Raw genomic sequence first — 26,275 nt, 5'->3', positions numbered from 1 at the left:
TTACTGCTCTCTGTATCATACCTAAAATCTTTATAGTTTTAGCTTTTACATTTAGGTCTATGATCTATCTCAAATTAATTTTTTGTGTATGGTGTGAGGTTGTAGTTGAGATTTATTTTTGCTATATAAATATTTAGTTGCTTAATATCATTTGTTATAAAGTATTTTCTTTCTTTATTGGATTTCTCTGTCAACTTGTGAAAATTCAGATGACCACATAAGTGTGGGTCTGTTTCTAAGCTCTCTATTTTGTTTCATTAATCTATTTGTTGATCTTATGACAATATCAGACTGTTTTGATTACTGGACTTACTAGTCAAAATCTTAATGTCAGGTTGTGTAAGTTCACCAACTTTGGTCTTATTTCTATGTTTGCTTTGGGTATTCTAGAGGTCATTTGCATTTCTGTACACATTTTAGAATTGACATGTCAATTTCTACAGAAAAGCCCAGTGAGATGACTGTGATTGGGATTATTGAATCTATAGATCAGTTTGTGGAGAACTGACATTTTAACAATATTTAGTCTTTTAATCTGTGACCATGGTATATCCATTTATTTAGTTCTTTAATTTCTCTCAGCAATGTCTTGTAATCACATTCTCATTTGAACCCACTCCGCTTAGGTTTTTGTGTCCAAAATTTCAAAACCACTCTTGTTTCCTAAACCATTACCAGTGACCTCTGTGTTGCTATAGTCAATGGTCAGTTCAGTCTTCCTCTTTTTTCATCTCTCAACTGCCTTCGACATAACTGATCACTCTGTCATGAAGCATTTTGTTCATCTGGCTTCTGTCTCACCACACTGTCCCGGTTTTCCTCTTTATCTCACTGGCAGAACTTTTTTCTCCTCCTTTGCTGGATCCTTTTCTCTTCCCGATATTTAGATGCTAGAGAGCCCTGAGCCTCAGTCCTCAGACTTCTGTTCTTTATTCATTCTCAGACAGTCTCATGGTGGAAATATGTTATCGAAAGCCAGCTACCAAGTTTAAAGTCATCAGACTCTCAATTTTATATCTCAGTCCTAAATCCCAGACTTATATATCCAAACCCCATACTTGTATATCCAACTTTCTACTGATCCTCATTTAGGTATCTAAAAGATATCTCAAACTTAAGCCATCCAAAATGGAACCCTTGATTTGCCCCTAAAATATACTGCCTGTCCTCACTCCCCAGCACCCACTGTCTTCCATAGCTCAATAATTTGACTTTTCTCCCCATTGCTCATATGCCAGTCTTAGAGTTTTCCTTGACACCTCTTTTTCTTTTACATTCCACATCTGAAAATCTTCTCTGTCTTCATAATATATCTTAGTTCTGTCTACTTCTTGGCCATCACTCTAGTCCAAGCGACCATCATTTCCCAACTGGACTACTGCAGTATTCTTCTAAGTTATCTGCTTTCTCTCAGTCTATTCTTTAGCTACACAACCGGAGTAATCTTTCTGAATGTTACAGTATTTCATTCCCCGGATTAAAACCTTCCAGGGCCTCTTCGTTATGTTCAGAGGAAACAAACAAACAGACAAACCTGTGCAATGGTTTAGAGTTTTACTCGATCAGATCAGAAGTCTCTGTTGTCCCTGTTTGCTCTCTGTCTTCATCCTCTTCTGTTGCTTTGTTTCACATTCTGACTTCACTGAACTTTCTGTTCTTGAACTCACCAAGCTTGGTTTAGCCTCAGGGCCTTTGCAATTTCCCTTTCCTCGGCTGGGAATCTTTCCCCCAGATAAATACCTTGCTTCATTCAGGTCACTGCTTAAGTGTTGTCTCCCCAGAATGGCCTTTTCTGATCACCCTAAGGAATGGGCCCCCCCATCACTCTGTCCCTTTCTCTCCTTAGCTCTCAGTATTATCTGATTTGATTTTGTTTTACTTGTTGATAGTCTGTCTCCTCTAATAGAGTATAAACTCTGAAGATTTCCACTTTGAATCATTAATGCTGTTAACAATATTAGGTGCTCAATAAATATATGTTGAATGAATGGGCAAGTTAACCTTGCTGGCACCATTTTCTTCATCTGAGAAATGGGGAAAATAATGGTATCAACCTCACAGGACAGATGTGAATGTTGAATACGATATTGCATAAGATATTGTGGTGATATGTTGGCTGTTCTTACTGTAATTACTATTAAATAATATAAATGATTTAAATTTCTTGTAATCAGCCAACAGATAGATGTGAATGCTATGTAAGGTAGACTTTGCCTGTTATGTGTTTTACAGTGGTCAATTTCAGGAGTAACTTGTGATCCACAGTTCTTGATAAACTTAGGAGGAAATAGATTTAAGTACATGAAAAGTGAAATGCCATAGAATATTTAAATAACCAATCCAGACAACAGAAATGACATCGGGCAAAATTAGTTGTCTAATGCTTTTGCTGATATTTTTCTGGGTGTGAGAAATAAAAGCATTTTTTTTTTAAAACCAGGATAGTGTGAGAAGACTTTGTGAAGGAAATGCGTCTGGGGCTGTTCCTAGAAATTCTGGGGAGGATTTTAATCGTTCTTGGCCACTCATTGCAGGTAGGGCAATGGAACAGACCCAAAAGGGAGGAAGAACTAGAGGGTTTGTTACCAGAGAGTGGGGTCCTCTCCTGGCGTGTTGTCCAGGTTCTTGATGTCTCGAACAAAGAATTGAGAAAGACACCGAAATATAGTAGAAAAGTTTTATTACAAAGGAAAATACACTTCCAGAAGTGGAAGTGGACCTGAGCAAGAGAAGCGTGGCTCACAAGGCCTGGTAGCAAAGACTTCAGGGTTTTTATCCCTTTTTGCTGTGGGTGGTTACTTTTCCTAGAGGAGTGGGCTTCCTTGATTGACAATTAAGATTGACAGGACTCAGTGATTCATCGTTTTGCTTTCTGTGCATGTTTGTTCCCAGAATTCAGTCTGTTATAATGATATTAATGACTTTCGAGCATATGCATTATATTATAATGATGGTATAATGAGACTCAGGTGAGTTGAAGGTAGTTGGGGTCTTCATTGCGCAGGTGCGAGTGACTGGCTTAAACTGGTCCTAAATCTCTGCCAACTGGTTTCTTTGTGTGAGTTAAAAAATGCCTTCTGGCTTGTTTATTTGTGGGCGGATTACGGCAGACCCCTTCTAAAATAGGATGACCTCAGTGTCTTTGCAGGCAGACCCGAAACCCCCTAACTTTCCTGCCTACCTTTTTTCTAAGAGCCATGAACCCTCTTATTATTAGTATGAATGCCGAGGGACAAGAGGTCTCTTCTTCTGCATCTGCTTCCTGCTGAGAATGGTCGTAGTCCCTACCTACAGGGGTTTCATGGAGCTCTTTCTCTTTCTGCCTCAGTCAGGGTGGATTCTTGGGTTTCCTGCTGAAGTGCCACCTCAGTCCCTAGACACGGAAAAGAAGATACAAACTCATTATTTAAATCATACATCTATTAATTTCTGTTATTGATTTGCCTATTAAGTGAGTAAAGAGAAACAGGGTTGGTTAATACCTTTCTTAAAGAGTAAAAAGAAAGACTTTTGGCTTAAACTCCCCTCCCCGCCTCATACTCTAAGAGCCCTTCCTGGCTTAACACTATTTCTGCTTAACAATGGGCTGATGACCCTTATCAATAGCCAGAGGATCTGAGTAGCCAGGGCAATTATCAGGATTTGAGGGAGGGGGCCTTTTTCCAAAGAAAGGAGGGAAGAAAACTTAACTAGGTTTACTGAAAAGATTAACTCTGCAAGAGATGTCCCATTTCATTTCCTGCTAAAAGATTAATAATTTTACAAGTGATGTCCCATCTCAGTTTGAAAGTGGATTAAACCAGTTTTGCTGGAGGGAGCAGTCTTGGGAGGAAGCAGTTTGAGAGCAGAACAAAGAAAACAGGGTAGGAAAGAAAGCAAATGGCTTCGGGCTATAAGAACTGCCAGGGTGACAAGAAGCCCTTCCTTAGATTGGGCAGGCTAGGAAGAAAGTGCTTCTGGGTGGTTAGGAAAGAAGGTAACCTATCTTGGGCTTGTTGCTGCAGCTTCAACCCCTTCTCCCCTTCAGCACAAGGTGACTAGGTCGTTACCCTCTGCTGTACATTCAGTGGATGGGTGTGTTGAGTCCATGTGTCCACATGTCCGTTTGTCTACGTAGTCACGGAGAGGAAATGGAAGGAGGGTCCCTCCTTCTGATCTGAAGGCCTGGAAACCGGTTTTGAACTTTCTTTTTTACCCGTAAGAATTCTCACTCTAATTTTTAGGTGGCTGTGACTAGAGGCAAGTGACAATTTTCACTATGGCTCCTTATTTAAAAAAAGAATAAAGAAACTTGGGAATCCAAGGCCAATTAAAAAACATAATAATTTACATTTTAACATGCATATTAAGAAATACTCAACTTGTTTTTCAGAAGAGCATATTATGTCAGTCCTATAAAGCAACATTCTCATTATTGTATAAAAGGAAAACATGCGTTTTATTGAGAGAGGAGAGGAGGCATCTGAAAGTAAAAATAGATGCAAAGGAAAGGGTCTGCAGAAATAACTGACTCAGCTGGTTAAAACTGTTCTCTCTTCCCCCATTCTGCCCTATGCTCTTCAGTTAACATGTTTTCCACAGCTGCATCCCCCACCTCAAGGATTCTCCAGCCCCTTCCCTATTTCTGTAGCTGTATAGGCATGTCAAGACTATGGAACTGTTTGCTGTGTTAACAGCGAGAGCTCAGCCTTTGGATAAGGAACCCCCTGAGCAGGCGCAGATATCAATGAATGCTGCTCCCTGCCTGTAAGCCTAGGAGTGCCGTCTCTTTGTTCAAGAATCCGATAAAGGTGCGATAACACCAAGGGTCTGGAAATTCCTCCCCTCAGACCCCCACCTGAAGCTGCCCCTCCCCATCTGAGTAAGGAGGGACATGTAAAACCTCAAAGGAATCACGCACCCCTTGCATGGACACTGCGAGGGTATATAAGCTGTAAGAAATCTAAGGGGAGATCGTGCTTTGGGTCTGTTGAAGGCCCCACGCTCTCCGCTGGCATTAAATTCTCTTTCCTCTAACAAAGTTGTCTGAGTGTCTGAATTCCTCCATTGGGTGTCGTCTGAATTCCTTCATTGGGTGTCGTTTCCTGCAACATTATGAAAAGGGGCCAAAGTAATCTGTGAACTGATCAGGTTATAAAAAAATGTCATCTAGCCAATTATGAGATAAAATTATATAATTTTATGTAAATTTGAAGTTACCTAAAAGGATGTGTACCTGTGTGTGTACCTGAAGTTTTTTTTGTTATTGCTAAATTACAAAATGTTACTTTTTGGAGAATTAGAATAGATTTCAGAGCAATTGGTAGTAATTAAGGAAATGACCTTGTAAAAGTAAGAGAACAAAATCAAACAAATATACAGATATGAGCCATGACAGATGTTGCAGAATAGAGAGTAGATGTAAAAACAATAAGCAACATTGTCATTTACGCAGCCCTGGCAACACGTGTCACAGATTAAATAATGAATGCCAGTTGGTGGGCACAGTGGGGAGGGAACAGAGAGCGCCTTGTTTCAGTTCGTCTAATTTCAAACTAATTGCTTAAGTACAGGCTTCTGTTCTGGTTATAGCCAAAGGAAAATTAAACAGTTGAAATATTGTAAACCTTATAATTCACCCTGAATCACCAATCAGAACTAAATAAAAGAGCTTTAAGCAAAGAATTCAAATGACTTGTTGCCTTGCCTACAAATGGAAGCCTGATGAGAAGCAGAATTCACTAGTTAGGGTCTTCACTCACTGTCCCTTCCTCTCCTGATCAAGTTCTAGCTCATGTGATATAAGGGACTGGTGGCTCTTCATTGCACTCTTCTGACTATGGCGCCATTGTGTGAGGTGGCAGATGCCATGGTCCACCCCCCAGGACTGGCATAGTGCTCAGGCCCCAGTTACTGGTGTCTTTTTAGGCTGTGGCTTCTCCGAGGTCTCAAGCAGGTTGGCGCCCACCTTTTCCTGCTTTGGGTCTTTGTGATGAACTAATGAGCTGATCCATGTGAAAGCACTTTGTTGACACAAATGAAGAGGTTAGTATTTTTACTGTTTTAGGATATGGAGTCGGTAGAGGAAAGAACATAAGTCAGAAGTCCTGGGTCATTTCATTGTGGGTCATTTCATCCTAGGTCCCTCCTTTTCTGAATGCATTTTTGAAAATGTCTTCCTGTGGATTTTTCTCCTCCCCCTTAAATAAGATGTTCTTTACATTTTGTGTGTGTGCCATGGGACACCTTTGGCATTCTGGTAAAGCTAATGAATCCCTCTTTGGAATAATGTTTAATGCGTAAATTTAAATGCATAAAGTTAGAATGCAAAGGAAACCAATTATACCGATAGACATATCCATATACCAAAAATTATGCTGTTCTATACATCCATCCTTTATTAATGCATTATGTATCAGGAGCTAGTGGCGGGTCTCATAACTACTGTAATTTTCAAGCAGTAATGAGTATAAATGATACTTTGAGATATTTTCAATAACTGTAATGTGATATGAAGATACCTTTAATTTCTATTTGTGACAAGTTACAGGTCTGGCTAATATTACTGTGGATTGTTGCCTACATTAGCAATTGAAGGAAAGGCTAAATTTAAAGTAAAAATTAAAATAAAAAATTTCCCCATCCATGTCTTGAATTCGTTCTGAGGTCCCCAGAAACCCCTTGCTTTAAACTTTACCCTTTCCTCTTCTGCTGTGTGCTCTCCAGGGGCGGTCGCCCTTTGTGTGCACTGACTCTAGATGTGCACCTCCAGTCCAGGCAGGGGACTGGAGCGCTGGACCTGTATGTATCTTCTGCCACCAGCTGCATATGTTCCCTGGAATGGCTCACAGGACCTCACACGCAGCCTCCAAAGCCAGCTCCTTGACTTGGCCATCCCACCCTACTCTTCCTACCAGCATACTCTTCCATCTGTGTTTCCGGCTCTGGATGGCATTAACAACATCTGCATGGCTCAGGCCCCCAACTCAGCTTGAGCAAGGGAGCTAGTGAGTACTGCTGTCCCAGCCTCCTGGATAAAGATCGTGAATGTAAAGCACTGGTCCGCCACTTACCTGGAATGTCTTCTAAATTTCTGCTCACCTTATGAGGACTAGTTCCTTCTTACTAATCTTTCCAACATGCGCATCTGGTCACTTTCTGGTTTAATATCTCTTGGTGATGCTTTTTTGCCTCCATGATGTGACATCAGAGGATCCTGCCTCCTTTGCAGTGTTTGTTTGTTTGTTTGTTTCTCTGCAGATCCTCCAGCCTTCACAAGTTCCCTGTGGTCCCTCCAGTGGCCTGCTCCGCATTTCCCCCTTTGCCTTAGCAGGCCCAGTAAGCGCCCTCTACCTGCAAGTCCCTTACCTTCCATATTACCTTGAGGTCTCAGTTCTGTGGCTACTTTGATGGAAAGCCTTTGCCAGCCTGCACCATTATGAAGACTGTCCAGAGAGCAGTTCTTGTCCAACCGTCCCCCCTCCCTTGCATTTGCCCAGAGTCTGGCAGGGTTTTACACCTGGTATGCACTCAGGGGACAAAATACTTAAGTGCATGGTTAGAAGCACTGACTTCAGATCCAGACTGCTTGGTTCTAATCCCAGCTCTACCACTAGCTTTTTGATCTTGGCAAAGTCCTTATCATTTAGGTGCCTCTATTTTCTGTTCTGTAAAACTGGTATAATAACAGTGGTGGGGTTTAAGTGAGTTAATACTTGTAAAGCACTTTAGAAACAGGCTTAAGTTATACTAAGAGCTTAAATATTAGCTATAATTATTAGTTTTAGTTTCAGTTTTAGTTTGGACTCATTTAAAAGATACTTTCATTTTTGCTGGAGTTTTATTAAAGACTAGTATAATTTGAAACCCAATACTTAACAGTTCTTTATCTTTATTGAGGTTGGTATTGGACATCGATTTTAGCAGAAATAATTTATATATGACAAAAGGAAATACTTTTTGACAGAAAGGTAAGAAAACTCCTGGGGATACAGCCTTTTAACAGAATGTTGGAGACATTGTCCTATCAGTAGTTAGCTAGTTGATTTGGAGATATTTCCATATTTCTTGCATTTCAGAGATTATATTGACCTCACAGGAATTTTTCTTGCCGCTCTTTGGGTAAAGAAGAGATCAATATATATCAAGATTCCTCTTTGAATGCAAATCATCATGTATGTTTGCAAACCAGATCCACATAAAAGAGATGGTTTTGAATGTAATTACATTTTTTGCATGAGTATTTTCATATCCTCTGGAAATATTCTGGTCTTGTGGGAAAAAACTTCTCATGATCCTTACCACACATTGAATTTGACATTAATGTGCTCTTCATTGATCCTTTTCTTCCTTTTTGTTTTTCTTCCAACATCCAAGTGATAGTCCCCTGGGGATTAACAGTTCCAGCCTTTTCTTGGTTTCGCCACCAGGTGGGGGTACTGGCTCCTTTTTAAAGGCATGGAGAAACTGTTGAACTCTTACCTGGGAATGGCTTGGGGAGGCAGGTGGGGCGAGTGTTAGATCTGAGAAAGTCTCGGGGTTTTTTTTGCCTGATCTTGAGCTAATATGCTAATGGCTTATGTTTCGCAGATTTTGAGTAACTTAAATTTTACCAGAAATACATGGAAATCTACTTGGGAACAAGGGAGTCAAGTTTTTCTTGGAATATCTGGTCTGATCTTATGGCTCAGAAGAAACAATAAAGTTAGGTAACCTTGACCATTATGTTAAATATGTCTTATTTAAATAAAATAGAAATCAAGCTGTTAGAATTAAAACTATTCTTGGAGTTGAGAACTAGGGGAAAATTATGTGTACTGTGAACGCATTGTGTTAAAAAGCAGAGCGTGGATTCTTATTCTTAAGCGAGATGCTGGAACATTATTGGCTGTTTTAAGAAATAAATGCCTTAAAGAAATTATTAATTACATTTTTCTAGAATGAAAAGCAAATTTAAATTTCTTACTTTGAAACTATAGTGAGTCATATTAAGTTCCATTTTAAACTATAAAAAAACTAGAAAACAATCTTTTTTATCTTATAAGGAACGTAAATGTAGGTGGTCACACTGAATAATGAGTGATTTTCAGATTTACAGACACCGAATCAGAATCAGAAGTTAGAAGGTTCTTTGATAAATTTTCCTCTTGAACTTAAGTTTTAGATTTTAATGATTAATGAGGTTTTAGACTTTTTAAATATGATACCCCCCACCCCCAAACAACCTGAAAATACTGATAGTATGGAATTTTGATTCTCAGAAACAGTAACTTCATGTGTCCCTCTTACGCAATGTGAAATGGCAGCGCTGTATGTTCCACAGCCACCACCACCCAACTTAGATAACATGAAACTCGTTTCACGGCACCAACGAAGGGCCGACTGTATTCCTCTTGTTTAAATAAATGGGTCACTTTAATGCAGTGTCTGAAGGAAGACAAGGGAGTGAGAGTTTTCTTGAAGTTTATGTGTTACAGTTTTCTTGGGTAGCAAGTACAAAAAGCCTGAAGCCTCAGCTCATTCTGTCTGTGGGTTTTATTTCTCACTGCAGCCCATTGTCTAGTTAACATATGGGGTGTGGTTTCAAGTTCATTACTAGAGCTTATAGGCTAAAATGCTTTGTGGGCTTGGCTATGACTTAAGTTGCCTTTAGGGAGGCAGCCAAAAACAGGCTTGGGAGCAGACTGCTTTCCCTGTGTATGTGGATTCCCTAAGTAGTCAGGTTTTTTTTTCCCTCTCAACTATCAGCTGCTTTGGATATTAGTTTCATAGTAAGGATTCTGTCATTAAAGCAACATGAAGCAACTGTTTTCACAGGGGCACCAGGTTAGTACATAATGTTTTGAACTTTCTGCTGCATATGTCAGATTTTCTTTCTGTGCTCATGGGGCGATGATACGACAGCGTAGTATTTGTGCTGTTGCTGCGTTCTTTTAGAAAATAATGTGAGTTCTTAGGTCTTACGGAGGTTTGAGGATTATGATTCTCCTTATATGCATTGTCTGATACTCTTAAATGAAAGTGGAAGCCAAGAAAAAATGACAATTACATGTTGTATTTGTACTCTAGAGATTTGTACTTGTTAGCATTTTTAGTTCCCTTTTCAGAATTACTTTCTTCGCGTCCTCTCATTGAAACTTCTAGGCGCAACTATGATTTTACGTATAGTTGATTTTACTTTGTTTTTTGACAGTAGGCAGCAGTGTGTTGCGCCTCAGCTAGCGGTGTTGTTCCTCCCACACTTTCATGCTTGCCTGATGCATGGTTTTCCCTTGGGCCTACTCCTTATAGTTACAGTGAACCAGAATATCATGTTTATTTTCTCTTTGAAAAGTCTGGCATTTTTTCTAGAATGCCTTATAAAATATTTATATGACAGCTGATGTGGGCAGACCATGCAGGTGGATTAAGCTAGACTGAATTCTTTCCTTCATTGTCACTGTTTTCATTCTTAAGTAATTCCTCAGAATCTGAGGTTACTCTGAAAGTAAATATGACTGTAAAAATGAAATATGCCTTGTTAGACATAAAAGTACTGCTAATAGTAATAAAATGAAATCAAGTCGGTAAAACTAAGTGTCATGAGACTATCTTCCTTATTTTCATTAACTTAAAATTCTAGAGAGTAGTTTTACCTTTGTTAATTTATTACCGAAGCAATCCGACATGAAATTGCTCTATAAGAGGGATTCGATTTGATGAGGTTTTAATGTTTACAACACTTTATAAAATATACTTGATTTTATGTTATGTTAAGTATGCTTTAGTTCAAGGTAATGTACTAGTGTTTTAAAATATACTTCTCTGCTTCTATGATTGCCATTTTAAGTCTCCTCTTTTTTTCCCACTGAGAAGTACTGTGTTTCAGAAAGGGTCTGTTCTCCCATGTTCTTCTCTGTTTAAAAAAATAAAGTCGAGGGAGAAAGGAGACAGATGGCAATAGATACTTAAAAATAGTCTTCGAGGTGATTTGCTAAATTTAAAGGATCTCAGTTCTCCTTTCTGCTGTGGTTGAAGTTGTAAAGTTATGGCTGCATGCCCTTTCAGGATTATAAAACTGACTGTACTTTATACTTCCAAGACACAGTTGTGTAGTCATACTATTGCCCCTGCCTTTGCAGGTGTTTTCTTTAATGGTGAATCTGCTAGGTCATTTTAGCTTTCCAAAAAAACAAAAAAAAAAGCAAAGATTGTTATGATTTGCTTAATATATGCTATTACTCCATACATGTGCTATTAATTATTAAATGCTATTAATTTAAATTTTAAAGGAAGACTACTGCCAATCTGATTGTAGCTGCCCCATGATTATAAAGAACAATGTTAAGACATTTTACTCATTATTTGTTTGTGCTTATCTTGCACAGATGGAAGTCTTAAAAAGGTCACATAAAGCTCGTTTTTATATGGTAGATCTCGGTTTCTGTGTCCCCAGTGCTTCATGGCCTTTTCTTGTAGAGATACTAACAAAACAAAATACCACTGGTTAGAAACAGAAATAAACGATGAGATAAAGGATAGAAGAAGAGGAGAAATTCCCTAAAAAAACAAATTTTTAGGGTTTTTCCAAAGAAGGTTCATTAAAATAAGTTTCTTCCAAACATGAAGTGAAAAAAAGACTGCACAGTAGAGTGTTCAAAATCTGTAGTTTTTGGATAAAATATCTAAGCAAATCTTATTCCTGATTCTAGATTTAGAACACACATCACAATTCTTGTTCTTTTCTTGTCAGACTGGTTTAGTTTTGTTACATCTCTGCCTTTTGGCAAAAATCAAATAGAGACAGACATTTTCTCATTTTCTCTAATTTTAACTTAAGCTTTGAGTTGATTAATTTTTATCTAACAAACTTTCTCGTTAATGTTCAAAGCACTCTAGAAGTCTCATTAATCTCAGGAGGCTTGTGAACCTGGATGATAATCCAGAAGTATATGATCTTTATTTTCTTTTAAAATGAATTTGAGTTTTGACTTTGGAGATAAATCCTTAGGTAGACTATTTCAGCATGAATTAGCCCAAACCTGAAACATCAGGAAAATTGAATGGCAAGTAGAAGATAAAGCTCTCTGAAGAAAGAAGTGAATAAGTAGGAGTAATTGTGATACTGGAAGTGATTTTCTGACCACTGAACCTTGATAAGTTTTCACCTATTGGCCAGTTCCACTCTTACCCCAGATCATTCTCGTTCCCTCCCATGGTCTTGATCTTCACTGTGTATGTTTTGGGAGGTGTTAGCTCTTGACCTGCAGTTTCTGCCTTGTCAGATTTATGAAATGGGTCTATGGCCATGCCACCCTGAACAAGCCCGATCCCATCTGATCTTGGAAACTAAGCAGGGTTGGGGCTGATTAGTACGTGGATGGGAGACCACCTAGGAAGACCAGGTGCTGTAGGCATAAAAAATAAAAAATAATAAAGGATTGTAAGCTGACAGGGCCCTTGCAATCTCTGTGGTCAACCAAGGGTTGCTTTTCCTAAAAAAAAAAAAATAAATAGATTTATGAAATGGTTACAATGAGCAGTGCCACCTGGGTATTTTCTCGCCTAACCCCTGGATTCTTGCTCTTGACCCTGCTCACTGAAGGTCCCGGTGTGCATGCACCTTGTGCTTATGTATCAGGAAATGGGGACAGAAAGCGGGGGAGATGAGGACGTCATCCACCTCAGAAATTCACTATTTTAGTCATGACAGTAAATACAAACTTCCCAGTGGGGCTGCCGAGGCTGAGGACAGATTTTACTCCAGGACTGATTTGATCACAAACCTCCTTGGTTCCTACTTTTATTCTGAAGAACACAAATTAAGTTTTATCTTCTGGCATTTCTGGGGGCGATGGTCACAGTAGTTATGGCAGGAGTAGCAGAGGCAGTGGGAATAATACCAATAAGAGTAATAATAACTAGCGCTCAAAAAACATTTCCTAAGGGCAGTGCTGTTTTAAGCCTCTTATTTAATCCATAACAACCCTAAGAAGTAAATTGTCTTTATTATCCCCATTATACAGTTGAGGAAACTGTCCCAGAAAGGTTATGTAATTTGTCCCCGAGTCCTAGCCGCTAGAAAGCAACAGTGCCTCAGAGGGGTGCTGTGGTGGGGAAAAAAAAAATGACATGAGAGGTTGATGTTCTTGGGAAATATAATCTGATGTTTATTATTAATGAGAAGCAGCCATGTAAATACTGATGGCTGTGCTGTTCTTCATACTCAAAGTTGCTTCCGTTGCCTTACTGGCAACTAGTAAGGCATATCCTTTGTGTTCTCATTGCATTGGGTGGGTGGCAAGTTTGTCCTCTGCTTTCTCACCTGATCTGCTGGTGACCAATGGCAAGAACCTGGTGAATGAAGGCAGGATATGGAGGTTGCCCATGCTCAGTAAATGAGACCAATGGTAACCAGTCCACGTGGAGAATAAGCCAATCGCATTGAAAACTCTTAACTACTAGATAAGCTAAAGTTGGAACTTTTGAGGCTTTTTAAGGCAAACATAATAAAACCTCTAAGGCTGGGAACTTCTGATCGTTTAGCTTGAGTTTGGCCAGTATGTGTGCCCTCTTTATTCCTGCTCAGCATGATTTCCTGCTGATAATCAAAGCTCTGGTGATTTTGTCCGTCCTGAAGGCTTTCAGAGACTTAGTGGAAAGCCAAAAATATGAGGCATGTATTTTTTTAAAAAACATAAATGTGCATTTGAAAATGTTGGGCAGATAACTTACTCTAGTTTTGGCTAAAACTTGAACATGTGACAAATAAGTTTGGAATCTTTAACAGTATATGAAAATGTAGTCCACAGATAAAGAACTAAGTAAAAAAAAAAAAGCAGCAAAGAAAAGAAACTAAATTCTGATCTTTGGATGGGGAAGCACTTTCTCTTTCTAAAACCAATAGAAGACATCACAAAAGGAATAGGGCAATGTTGAAATTTTTTAGGCAGGAGTATAAAATTTTAAGTACAAAAAAATATTAATTAAAGCATCATTTATTATTATGAGAAGTTGGATATTAGCAAAACATACAGTAGTAGAGGAAAATTGCATAATGGACCATTATGCAACCATTCTGATTTTACTTATGACAAATTACAATAGGATATGGTGACAATAGGTCTTTGAGTTAAAATACTGGATATCAAACTATTCGTACATCACAGATTTGGCCATGTTTAAAATACACCTATTTCTATGTGTGCTATGCTTAGGAAGATAGCCGAAGGGATTGTCACCTTAAGTTAACATGGGTTTAAGGAATAAGATGTACCCAAGTTTAATAGTAGATTAATAGCACCCATCATCTGTTTAAGGTGGTAGCTCTAAAAATGATTTTAATTTCCTCAAATAGTTTGTAAATGTAAGGTTTCCTTTAAGAAGAATTTATTATTTTTATAATAAAAATTAAATCAGAAGCATCAGGTTAGAGTTGAGGCAAGATCAATTTTGATAAAGGAGAAGATACTTTTACTTTGGACAACAATCGTTTTGTTGAATTTATGCATTATTTTAGGAAATTGTCTTGATTTTTATGCATTAGATTGAAAATTTTAGTCAGATGTCATAGTTAATCAAATTATAAGGTAGATAGTTTATTTAATAAGAGATGTGGGAGGAAGCTCACTTAAATACTTGAAACATCAGTCCTGGAAAGATACTTTCATGGATTTCCAGTGGATCTTGAGAATGCTTCCTTGGACTAAGTAGTTGATGATGTTGAGAAAGTCAACATATTGAGACAGTCCTTAGAAGAGATCATTTGACTGGAATAATGAAAATGGAAGAGAACCCGAGAGTGGTTGACTTTATTCTTTCGCCTCCTTATTTTACAGATGAAGCCCAGAATGATTGTGTCCCCAGGGCTACAGGTTTCTAGTTGATCCAGTTGGAGCCTTTTGGGCCTTTTGAGGTCTTTTGACTCCTCCATTGCTGATATTTCTAACATTCCATTCCGTTCATTTAAAAACATTTTAGTAGTGATGGGAAAAAAACGTAAAAAATAAGAAAAATAAAACAAAACAATTTAGTGATGAATAAAATTATATTTCTATTTTTCCTGTGTTGGTAAAAATCAAAAGCTATTACCATTTAGCTAATGAATTTGCTGAAGGCCTCTTACTGCTTCCACGGAAAACTTCCAACTTCACAGGCATGGTCTTTATTCTCGTCATTGTTGTTTGAACATTTTGTTCTTTGCTACATACAGCCTTATTTATTGTACACTGGTTTCCATGTTTGTTCTGGAAGACAGTAGCCATGTGGATCGACTAGAGCTCACATGATACTGTACCTTGGAAATTGTTTTTTAAAAGCTTTATTGATATTCTATAATTTACATATCACAAAGTTAATCCCTTTAAAGTGTACAATTTAGTGGTTTTTAGTGTATTTACAGAGTTGTGTAACCATCACCATAATGTAATTGTAGAACATTTTCATTACCCCCAAAAGAAATCTGTATCCACTCTCCCTTTTCCCATTTTTTTCGTCCTCAAGTCCTACACAACCACGATTCTGTCTAATCCCCATTTTACATATAAGGAAATGAAGTCTTAGAAATGTTAAGTAATTAGCTTATGGTCACAAATAAGCCTGTGCTGAACATTTCCTATGAAGAGAATCATACGTTAGGTGAAAAAACTGGAAATTTTAATTCGATGCTCAAAGACCACTTAGTCGAGCATGACCCGATTACTATGCAGGCCCCTCCTTCCTCAACAGCATCCAAAAGTATGAGATTAAGACCAAATGGACTCAATGTGTTCACCTGTTTATTAGATTAAGTGGCTTATTTTTATTTTCTGGAGTCCCTATATTTAAGATTTAAATAAAAATGCTCAACATTCAAATTTAAAAACTATGTGGGAGTACATACCCATTAATACAAGATTGTTGTAGGTATATTGCAAAATCGTTAGGTTAGAGCACTGCTTATTTGGGACTTTAAGTGAATTATTTGACTTTTTAAGGCTTCATTTCCTCATCTCTAAAGTGGGGATTATAATATTAGTACTTACGCCATAGGGTTCTTGTATGAATTAATGAGGTAATGTATATAAAATGCCTACCACAGTGTTTGATTGATGCTTAATAGATGTTAAGTGAATGTTAGCTATTGTTGTTATTAGTGATATTTGTAATAAACTATAGAATGTTATTTGATTTCTATTTTTATAACTTTATTTTGCCCTACTAAGAATTTGAGTTGGCAAGCAAGACTATTTATGTATTATTAAATACACATACACACACAGACATAAACAGGAATAAAGAAAAACTAGGGATGATAAAGTTAGTTGAAAGGTAATATCAGAGGAAAGTATAACAATAGTAATGATTTCTAATATTTACATAGCAGATTTGCAATAGACATTTTAGTGTCTTTCCTATTGAGCTGAGGGAATAATGCCAGATCAGAAATGGGCAGAGACAATCAAACGAGAACCCCAGGCTTGGAGGGACCTCTGATGGTCTCTAGTCCATCTTCCTACTCTGTGGCAGGAGACATTGCCGCAGATGACAACTGGTGTGGTGTTGGAACTCACAATGTGAAGGTGAGTTCGACATCTCGCAGTATGTATAACTACTATTTATTAAGCACTTTCCATGAGCTGAGCTAATTAAAACCCAACTAACTCCAAAACTATATAATTATAATGTAAAATTGCCCGCTCAAGGCAACTGGTTTCCTTGTTAGTTGTTGTGTTTTCCAGGATGTTCTTACACATATTAACCTGAAATGTACACTCATGTAAGTACCCCTTCCCCCTTGAGAAGCAAATGTCTATTCAGATAGTCCCTCAGATATCTGAAGACAATTATCATGGCCCTCACCCTACTTTGCTCTCTTGCTCAAACATCAGGGTTATTTTTTATTATTCTTTAGATTACATAGTCTAACACACTATAGCTATTTCTTTTTCCTGGAATATGCTTTTCTTTCAAGTGTGCCCAGTGGACTCCTATGTGGTCTTCAAGATTCCTTTTCAGCGTGCCTTTCCAGTAGCAACTTTCGTCAACTCCCAGATTGAGCACTTCCTCCTCTGGGCTCCCACTTCACTTTTCTTCACACTCTGAGAATTAATTGTTAAAAGCCTCTTTCCTCCCCCGGACTGTGAGCCCCTGATGGAGAACTATTGACCTTTGTGCTCCTACATTGCATCCCTAACACCTGACAAATGATAATTGCTCAATGTATAGAAGAGAGGATTTTGATCTTACATCATGTGGATTCCTAACTATATCTTGTTTTATAGAAGTATCAATTATAAGAAATGTCTTTGGACAAAAGATGTGTAGTAAACCTCGATTAACTGAGGACCAAAAGTAGCATCATCTGGGGATAAGACTGTGGAGGCCTTTTAGTCGGTTACTGTGCCATTCATTTTTATTTGGTAAATTTATCCATTAATCACCTGGTATAGGTAAGCAAGGTGCTTGTCTGTTGGGCAAGGCATCATGATACCCATCACCTTCAGAGAGATTTAGATAAAATGCTTATAACACTAATGTGGTTGAATCACAATAAGCTTAGTTTCACAGTAAGCTTAGTTTCAGTATTCAAATGAATGCTGATAAAAAGATACAGTCCAAAGTTATGCTTCTGTTTAAATTTGAGATCTTAGCAGTTTTTCATAAAGTATGGGTAGTGGTTTTTCCTTAATGCATGGATAGAGGGTTAATTTAAGAAACAGTATATAACTAGAGCAATAGGGAGCTGGCCTACATCTGAAGGAAAATATGTGGATCTTGCCAAGAGCTTGCTGTAATTCATAAAACTGGTCAGCATCTTAAAGAGATTCACTAGGCCCCAGTTGGAACTTTCTCCATGGAGTAGATCAGGCGCTGGTGGTGTTATGTGTCTCAGGACTTGCAAAGTTTCTACTGCGAGGGCTGGGCTTCATACTTCTCCACGCCATGGATGCCAGGGTTTCCACTTGAGTCTGAATTTGCCAGTTTTCTCCATCCAAACTGAGTCTTTATCTTCCATATGAGTTATTACAGTATCAGACACCCTAGTGAGTCCATTTTCTTCTCCCCTCACTTTTTGCTGGTTTAGTGCTAGCTTTTCCCTCCCATCAGCATGTGCTGATGGAGGCCGAAGGGGCCACTTCTGCTCTGAGTGAGGCCTAGCCTAGGTCTGGAGGAAGAAGAGTCAGGTGTGGAATTTTGAAGTGGACACAGGGTGTAGCTCCTGAGACCAAGAAGGAGGCTTTTCTGGAGAGTGCCGACACGGTGCCCTCCAGGTGCTGATGGCGTGCTTCCTGTTTCAGGAAGCTCTGCATTTCCCAGGGTTCTTTCACTCCTAGAGTGCTGTGTTAGAAAGTTCTCCTTTATGCTAAAGTGACATGGGCCTCTCTAGAGTATCCATCCCTGTGTTCCAGCTCCAACCCCTGGAACCATAGAGAAAACATCTACTTACACCTGTAAGTCTTGATATGTTTGAAAGGCCTCTCATTTTTGTTCAGCCTAAAAATTCCAAATTTTTTCAACCGTTTCTGATAAAAGTATGTTTTCAGCCTTTTCTCCACCTGGTTCCTATTCTCTGACTGTCTGTGGTTTGCCTAGTTGTTATGGTGGTTCTCAGACTAAACACAGTACTCCAAGTGTAGACGGGCTAGCAGGCTGCAATTCCCAGCTGCTTTCCTGGATGCTGCTCTTCTGACAATGTACCCCAAGAGTACATCAGATCTTTAAAGATAATAATATTCACATGTGCCACTTTTTGGACAGTTATTATCTTCAAGGAATTCTGCCAAAGTGCCTTATATATGTTATGTCATTTAATCTTTACAACGATATCGAAGTGGGTATGACTATTGTATTTCCTTGATTCTATTGTTAATGGTAAGACACACCATCAATTAAATTTCAGCTTCTCGAGGGAAACAGAGGAAAGAAAATGCCATCACATTGAATGTTGACATAAAGTGCAACAGTCATGTCAGTTTCTGAAAAGCTAAAGTGTGTGTGTGTGTGTGTGTGTGTGTGTGTGTGTGTGTGTGTGTGTGTGTGTGTGTGTTTGGGGAAGGGGACAGAAAGTACCTTTCAGAGTCATAGGAATATAGTATCTTCATTCTACAGATGAGGAAATCAAGCTTAAGGAATTTGAGTAACTTGCCGTACTCTGTAGAAGATAGAATCGGATTCAGACCCAGCATTGCCGATTGCAGTGTGCATTCCCACTATTCACTCTCCCAGGGAGGCCTAAAGTCAGGTCAGCTCATCCTGAATTCCTAGGATTTCCTCATAAAACAGCTGTCAGCCCAAGAAACCCCAGCCTGTACTTGTGCGTTTAAACCTAAATGCAGATGTCTACATGTATCCTTGGCAGTGAACAACTTTCTGTATGTCCCTTTCCTTATCTTTTTAGCGTGTTATTACTAGATAAAAGAGTATAAATGTTTTTATGGCTCTACAAACATATTACTACATTATGCCTGAAAGTGGTGTATTCATTAACGATGCTGCCAGCAGTGAGGTTGGTTTAGCACACTTGTTGCAATTTTTTAGTACACTCCATTACTGATCTCATTCAGATTGGGAATTTGGGACTGTCGTGGGAAACTCATGCATTTGATTCTCTCCTGGGATTCCTTGGGCCCCCTGCAGCCCCCATCCTGGGCTGCTGACTCAGGCGGGATGGGTGGGGGGGCGGTGACTGTCAGTGTTCCTTTGTAGTTAGTAAGCACGTCCTGTTTCTGTGGCCTCTGGACTCAGCTCTGAGTCAGAATCCTTGGGGCCGCACTACCCTAAACTTCACTCTGCTTCCTGCTTGCCCTCTGACTTTGAGCAGTCCCACGTCTTTCCTTTTCCTTTCTTGTAAAACCCTGAGTTATTTGATGCAGTTTATAGAAAAAGCGCTGAATCCAGAGGACGATTCATGACAGTAACACAACGAGTGGGTTGTGAATTAAAAGCAATTCCTCTTTTAGATCCATTGTGGTTGAAGGGAAACCTTCTAGGGGATAACTGGATGATTAATTAGCAAGAAATGCATTTTATTTATTCTCCCTGGATGAAGACAGGGAGGAAGTAGAAAGTGTCAAGAATGTGTAATTGAAGGTTTTAAAGAAAGGAACCTGCCCAATAGATTTCAAGTGACAAGAGGGATAGACCTGAAGAGGAAAAATAATTCCCACGTGTGTGCAATACTTTTTCTTAGCCTCAGAAAGTATAGACTAGCAAGTAGGAAATAAATTATTTCACTTTTTATATTTTAAATGGGAATAAAGGAAAAAGTCAAATATATATCTTACCCTCTACTAAGACCACTTTTGGTTATCTGCATGGCTTTTGTGGAGTTATTGGATTTTATAATTCTATTTAAACAGATAAGAAATACTGAGTAAAAATTAATCCCATCTGATGCTTCTTTAGATTCTGACTCATAGCTCAATATAACTTATATCTCCTGTGAGAGAATGGTTACTGTCCTAAACTTCTTGGCTAAAAATATAGGCCATTTCTATCTTAAAAGTGTACGTGTGCCACATACACTTTTGAGATAGAAAGTGACTTTAGTGTTATATTGTGCTTTAAAAATATGTGTTAATATTCAAAAGGATAAAGTTACCTTGATAAGAAGTGATTCCTGGGTTGTGAACAAAGGTGGTACTATCATATAGATCTTGAATTTTATCTACTCTTTGCCTGATGAGTGATTCAGTATTTGCCAAAGACTTAATATATTTTCATGCGCTACATGATACATGCTTCTAAAGACACAGGTTTGGACATTTTAGAAGGGAGTGGAACTGTGGATATATTCCCTATAGATTGAGCTATTGTCTCCATTATCAGTTCCCTGGTGACTTTTTTTTATAGGTCCTTTATAAATATCTGTGTGCCATTATCTAGGTGAAGTAAGGTCCTGATACAGCCATAGCAAGCTGGCTTTGTTCTCACTGTCATATTTTCTGTCTCAAACCTTTCTTCCTGTCATTAAAGCAAGTTTATCATTTTGGAACTAGCCCAAACCAGCGCCTTTCAGACTGATGTCCATATGCATCACCTGGGTATCTTGATAAAATGCAAATTTTTTTCTGAGACGTGGCCAAGCTTCAGAATGATGTCAGTGTTCCCGGTCCACAGGCCATACTTTGAGTAATAAGGATCTCAAGGTTTTTACTATCAATGCTGCCAGGGAGACAGGTGGTCAAAAAAGGTGAGCAATAAAGCAAACATTAATTGAAGGAGCCTCACATGTTTATTGATTGCTATGGTTACTTTGACGGGTGCTTAGTTGAGTTCAGAGAGGCAGCAGTGCACATTGATTAAAAACCTTGATCCCTGAAGTCCTCTCTGTACCACCCCAGCAGTTGAGTCACATGGGCACATTACTAATCTCTCTAAACCTCAGTTTCTGAATTTGTGACATGCAGATAATTTAAAAACCTACTTTATAAGGTTATTGTGATGATTGAATGATTTAATGCATACAAAGTATTCAGTAAGTGCTTGCTAGATGTTAGCTATTAGGAGTAATAATTCAGAAAACATTTACTGAACACCAGCTGCATGCCTGGCATGTTATGTAAAGATTAAAAGGCAATGCTTTAATTTCCTTTTCTTTTTTTGATATTTAAAGCAAAGTTTTATAAATACATTTTAAATGTGCACAGATAAGCTTAATTTGTAAAGAAACCATATGTTATATATATATATATTCCGAACAGTCCAAATGAGTAATTTCTTTTTTTAAAATCTTTTTGGAATATTGCTTTATTATTTTTTCTTAAATATTTAGCCTACATTCAATCATTCACTATAGAAGTTTATTACATATAGTTATCTATATGTACATATATATTTTTAATTAATTTATTTTTTTAATTGCAGAAACGATTAAAAAAATTTTTTTCCCATCTACCTCCCCACCCCCCAACTCTTTAATTTCAATAAGGGATCAAATTGATGTATTTGGAGGGCCCCAGAGTCAAGATTAAATCTAAAACTTTTAACTCCAAGGCCAGTGCCCTTCCTGCCTAATTCTTTCAATGTGCTCTTTGGCTGTTTCCTATGATATGTAGCCATATTAAAGCAAACCTGGTTTCAGACAACTTTAAATAAGTGAAACCCATGTGCTGAGTCACAGTGGATTTAACATGTTCTAACCTTTAAAACCAAAGGGAGTTATGTTTTGTTTCTTGGATTTGTGTGTTATCTCCGAGGATAGAAATTAAAGTATAGGGGTTTTTTTTTGTTTTTGTTTTTGTTTTTGTTTTTACTAGATGAGTTATTTTGCTTGATCATCGAGATCTAGGTGATATCAAAGGATAGACATAATCATTTTCTATTTTGGTGGATCAAATTCTGAGCATATACCTGCCTTCCACTTTGGCATCTACCTTTTTAAAGTGAGTTCGATAGGACTCTGTCTTTGCATGAACTCGTTTTCCTAATACAGACTCAAAAATTTGCACTCTGCTTCTTTTCCAACGCATGTGCCTGCAAAGAGTTGGGCTTCCTACTTTTCTTCCCTCTTTTGTGCCTTTCTTTGGAACCTTGTCTTGGAAATGATCACTGACCCAGAATTCATCTTTTCTTTATTTAACTTTTTTCCTAGTTATTGAGACTTGCATGCTTTTTGAGCTTACAATAGTTCTCTTTGTGATACCTACTTTTGTAATTTTAAAAAAAGGTACCAGTTTGGCAGAAACACTCCACTATGACTGTTGTGTTTGTGAAAACATAAACATCTCACTGAGCAGAGTTCAGATAGTGAAAACAGTGGAATTAAAGCAATATTCAATTTAGGCATTGACAGATTGCTTTCTTTAAGTGCTCTGACAATGTTTTTTCTCCTTGTTTTTGGTTATAAGTAGCAATTGTCTATTTTTGTTATGATTTTTACCACTGGTTTTCTTCAAGGAAAATTACCTGCTGTTCCTTTGAATATTGACATATGTCGATTGATTTTTACAATATTGCTTATTATTCCTGTAGTCACAGATTTTTTTTTTAAAAAAACAGCTTCATTGAGATATAATTCATAAATAAAAAAATTCACCCATGTAAAATATATAATTCAAAGGTTTTTAGTATATTCACAGAATTGTCTTTGCAGATTTTGGCAGTACACATTTCTCTTTCTACTGTGTGTGCCCAAATCCCTCCATATTAACATTCATTAATGACTTTTATCACTATCTATAGTTTTGGAGAAATATAGTGCCATAACAATGAATTCTTAGAGGTTACTAACAGGGTACTTCCTGATTACATTGTGGCTTTTCATTAACCTTATATTAGTGCTGTTTTAATGATGAATCAATAATCTGTCAACTATGTCATGTGTTATTAAGCCTGGCATGTTTCTTATGAGTCCTCTACCCCTTGTTGCCCCTAACCTTCACCCGCCATGCATAGCCAGTTTCACTTTTTTATCTGAAACAAGCATTGTTTCTCAAATGTGACAGAACCAAACTCTGATGGTCCCATTGGGGCATCACTTCACACAGCTGAAACTCATGTGGAGATCATTGTTTTCTGTAGTGACTGTATAAAGAGAGCAGAGCCAGTTTTCTATTTAGCCTGGCATCTTTTTAATTCGTGAAAGAACACCATTGTTTAGCTGAGTGATAATAAAATAACCAATTGAAAGTGATGTTACTTATTCTCCAAAATCTTTTGGGCAGCCCAAACCTATTGTTATTGAATGCTTTGTAGCTCTAGCCTTCCAGCATCAAGAGCAGGGGTGGGAGGGGGCGGGTGGAGACTTTGAGTTAAAGTCAAAATGCCTTCACATCACTTGCCTTGTATTGTATGCACAGCTACACTGCACCTTTTTTTTGTTTGTTTTCTCAAATTTGCCATGGTTATGGTGATAAAATACAGTTGTCACATTGTAGAGAGATTTAGAATTTGGCAGGGCTTGTTGATTGGATAGAGAGAGTTAGGGAAAAACAATTGCTAAGGATGAGTTCCAGCATTTGGTTTATGCAGCTGGTAGAGGATGTTTTCAATTCATTCAGGAAGGAAAACATAGGAAGAAGAAGTATTTCGTTTTGGGCTTTGGAAGATGATGAATTCTATTTTGAGCATATTAAGTGCACCCAATGGGGAAATTCATAGGCAGTGGGATATGTAGATCTGAAGCTTAGGAAAGAGAACAATGCTGGAAACAGCTACTGAGAGTCCAGTAGACACTGGTGACTGGGGATACAGAGATGGCCTCTGCCTTCAGGGATCCCCCAGTTTTCCAGGGGAAACAGGGCCAAGTGGAAGGGAAGGTACTCAATGGCGATATCACTGGGAGCCATAGAAACAGTGAGGGAAAGATACATCAGTATGTATTGTAACTGTTAGCATGAATGAGATCACTGAGAGGTGAATAGAGTGGGAAAGAATAATCCTGGGACCCTGAAAAATACTGGCATGTGCATGTTGAGTAGAACAGCCTCAAAGATTTCATGTCAGTGGCCGGAGAGGGAGTAGGAAAACTAGAAGAATGTGGGATCATGAAAATCAAGAGAGGAGACTCTTAAAAATGAATGGAGTCAAGAGTTATGCAACAGAAAGTTTAAGTGAGGTAATGGGAGGTATCCTTGGGATTGCACAATATACAGGTAGTTATGAACTTTGGGAAAGCTGGTAGAGTATAGAGATGGGAGCCAGATGAGTGGGTTAAGAATGAGGGAGGAGTGATGAAACATAAGGAAGAAGCAGACAACTTTCATAAGTTGGCTTTGAAAAAGGGATAGCTAGACAGGGTCAGCTGAGGTTGGAGTCCATGAACACTAGTCCATGCAGTTGAATGCTTTTTCTGCACCCATGTTTAGAAATCTTGGGTAGAGGCCAAGAAGGCAGATAGTTGGATTAGTCTGGGATTGAGTTTTTCCAGATGACTGCAACGGAAGGACAATGGGACAAGTGAGTAGAGGTTTTCAGCAAGAGAGGAGTTAGAGTGATGGATCATGTGCTGTCAGCTGGATGAACAGGGGCGTGAGGCCTGGAAGGGGCTGAGGGAGTGCTAACAGCTTGTTGGACATGCAGTAGTTGCTGCCTTTCAAAGGTGTTCTTGGGTAAAAATTGCCTTCACTGCTGTTCCATCAGATAGGATGATGATTTTCTGGTTTTAATAATGAGTGAGTCACAGGGCAGATCTGTAGCCATTTCATCATGAGCCCTAAATTCGAGATGCTTTGCAGGTTTGGTGGGACTGGATAAGACCACCAATCATTTATGTTCATCCATCCCGTTGAAGTGGAACCTCTGTTGTTCTGGCTGTATTATTTTCTTTTTTAGATTGACTCCTTTTGTTAAAATCAAACAGAATCCATTTGTGTTCCTTCTAATAAGTAGTTTGGTTTGGCACAAGGCAAGCAGATGAGTTTTCAGATATAAGGTTTTGATGAGGAGAGTTTGTAGAGTATTGTGTATGTCTGAGTAGGAGGAGAGTAGTTTATAGGGAATGGAGAAAGTAGGGAATGTGAAATTTAAGGGTCAGAATTTGAGTCTCAGACCTACCACTTACAGAGTATGACCCTGGTTAGACCTCTTAATTGTTTTGAATCATTGCTTCTTCAGCTGAAAAGAGGGTTAAAAATAATGCTGTTTGCCTTGCAGGATTAGGAAAATCAAATAAAATGTACATATGAAAAACGTTTTGTAATCTGGAAGGCATTATGCACATGTTGTTCTCTGTTTTGCCCACACCGTGAACTGTTCTAGGTCTTATTTGTATTAATTCATTCCTCATTTGGTCCACAAACAGTTACTGAGAGCCCAGTAGACACTAGGAGCTAAGGATCTAGAGATGACCTCTCTTTTCAGGGAACTTAGAATCTTCTAGAGGAGACGGAGGCCAAACAGAAAGGAACGTTCTCAATGAACTCACCTGGATGCTATAGAAGCACTGAGGAAAGGCACCTAAACAGCCTGGGGAGGCATTCTGGAGGAGGTGGACCCTGAGACGAACCTGAATGAATGATAGGAGTTAATCAGGCAAAGAAGGAAATTGGAGGAAGGCAACGCTGAGAGGGAGCAGCCTGTTGGAAGGCTGCGAGGTCAGAGAGCATGGAGCATGTTTGGTTCAGTCCAACTGAGCAGGGTAATATAATACCATCAAAGGCTTGACTATGAAGTCACAGCAAGAGAGGTGAGAGGTAGAGGGGAACATACATGTAATTGAGATGCTTGAGAATGTTTTAATGGAAATAGGAAAAAAAAACTATAGGAGTAGGAGAGGTTGATAAGAGAGTTGATTAATGGAGTGTTGAGAGGAGAGTTGGAAATAGACACACGTGGGAGAGGAGAGGTGGGGGAGGGGCCCTCTTCTGGGGTTTTGGTGGGGAAAGAGGCAAATACA

The 26,275-nt window shown here is 38.5% G+C and overlaps 1 protein-coding gene and 1 pseudogene across 5 annotated transcripts in view; both read left to right on the top strand.

Moving 5' to 3' along the window:
• The window catches only part of PLD1 (phospholipase D1), a 179,473-nt gene that overhangs the window by 27,077 nt on the left and 126,121 nt on the right, over positions 1–26,275 (top strand). The window contains exon 1 of one of the 5 annotated variants that reach the window (XM_039865037.1): positions 9,623–9,804. The exons of 2 other annotated variants lie outside the window; for them this stretch is intronic. The gene's annotated coding sequence lies outside the window, so the exon portion shown is untranslated. Of the gene's footprint in view, positions 1–9,622; positions 9,805–26,275 lie in introns of those variants that run through there. 2 more of the 5 variants (XM_039865033.1, XM_039865038.1) reach the window with 2 other exon arrangements.
• LOC120604780 (uncharacterized) lies at positions 12,256–12,374 on the top strand (annotated as a pseudogene).

Source organism: Pteropus medius, unplaced genomic scaffold (genome assembly GCF_902729225.1).
Source record: "Pteropus medius unplaced genomic scaffold, Ma_sr-lr_union100, whole genome shotgun sequence".
NCBI lineage: Eukaryota > Metazoa > Chordata > Mammalia > Chiroptera > Pteropodidae > Pteropus > Pteropus medius.
Note: the sequence above shows the minus strand (reverse complement) of the source record. Positions and strands in the feature narration are given on the sequence as shown.